This window comes from Myotis davidii, unplaced genomic scaffold, assembly GCF_000327345.1.
Source record: "Myotis davidii unplaced genomic scaffold, ASM32734v1 scaffold280, whole genome shotgun sequence".
Lineage (NCBI taxonomy): Eukaryota > Metazoa > Chordata > Mammalia > Chiroptera > Vespertilionidae > Myotis > Myotis davidii.
Window position 1 is genome coordinate 460889 of NW_006292026.1, and position 1214 is coordinate 462102.

The window sequence follows — 1214 nt, forward strand, 5'->3', positions numbered from 1 at the left end:
CACAATGTTCTCGCTTCCATTTAGGTCAGTGGTTCTCAACCTGTTGGTCGCGACTCCTTTGGGGGTCGAAAGACCCTTTCACAGGATCGCTTAAGACCATCAGAAAACAAATATATAATTACATTACGATTCATAACAGTAGAAAAATGACAGTTATGAAGTAGCAACGAAAACAATTTTATGGTTGGGGGTCACCACAACATGAGGAACTGTATTAAAGGGTCGCGGCATTAGGAAGGTTGAGACCCACTGATTTAGGCTCTAATAACACTATATGCCAAAGAGAAGGCAAACAACTACATTCTACTTCATTTGAAAGCTGGTGAGACTTTTGAAATTTTGATATTTTCAATCCGAAACTGAATATAAGCATTTTCCAAGGGGAAAAAAAGAGAGACTATTTTGGAGGTGAGTTATGGAGAGTGTTCCTTTCTACTAATTATATTCTACCACAGAGCAGTGAATTTGAGCTTATAATCATAAAAATACTTGATGATGCCATTTTATCCAAATATCCCAGAGCATTAAAGGAAATTAAAACTCCATCTATTTGCATACTATTTCTGATAGAGAATAAAATAAACAGGCAGAAAACTCTTTAAGGAGTTTCTGTGCACTTCACAGTATCAAAACCACAAAACTTTCAGATTTCCTGCCACAACGTTTAACAAACATGCCATTTCCCACTGAAAACTTACATGCAACCTAACATTTCTATTCTGACTTTAGTTGTTCAGCCTACGTCCACTTTGCTATTTAAGAACAATCCTTTGTAGTGGAGGGGGTCAATGGGCGGAAAAGGAGACATCTGTAATACTTTCAACAATAAACATAAAATTTAAAAAAGACAATCCTCTGTAAATCCCACTTGATTCTTGCCGCTTTCCCCATCACTCTGTTCCCAGAATTTTAATACCTCCTGAGATGTACCTTCACTGGGCTTTACATACAAAAGCTTGGGAGATTTCTACAAGGCAGTTAACCCATTTCATGTTCTCCCACACACATATGAAATGCTTTTAAATTAATGGAAAAAACTACTTACTGGGAGAGAAGGAGTGACATAATAAATAGCAAGTTACAAGCCCCAAGGAAGGTCAAAAACTGTGGTCAGGGAGCTAGGCAGCCCTGGCCCTAGTCCCAGAAGACTTGCTTTTTATTTTGTTTCCTGCCCCTCAATACACAGAAAAGAGCTAGAAAACCCCCTTCTCCCA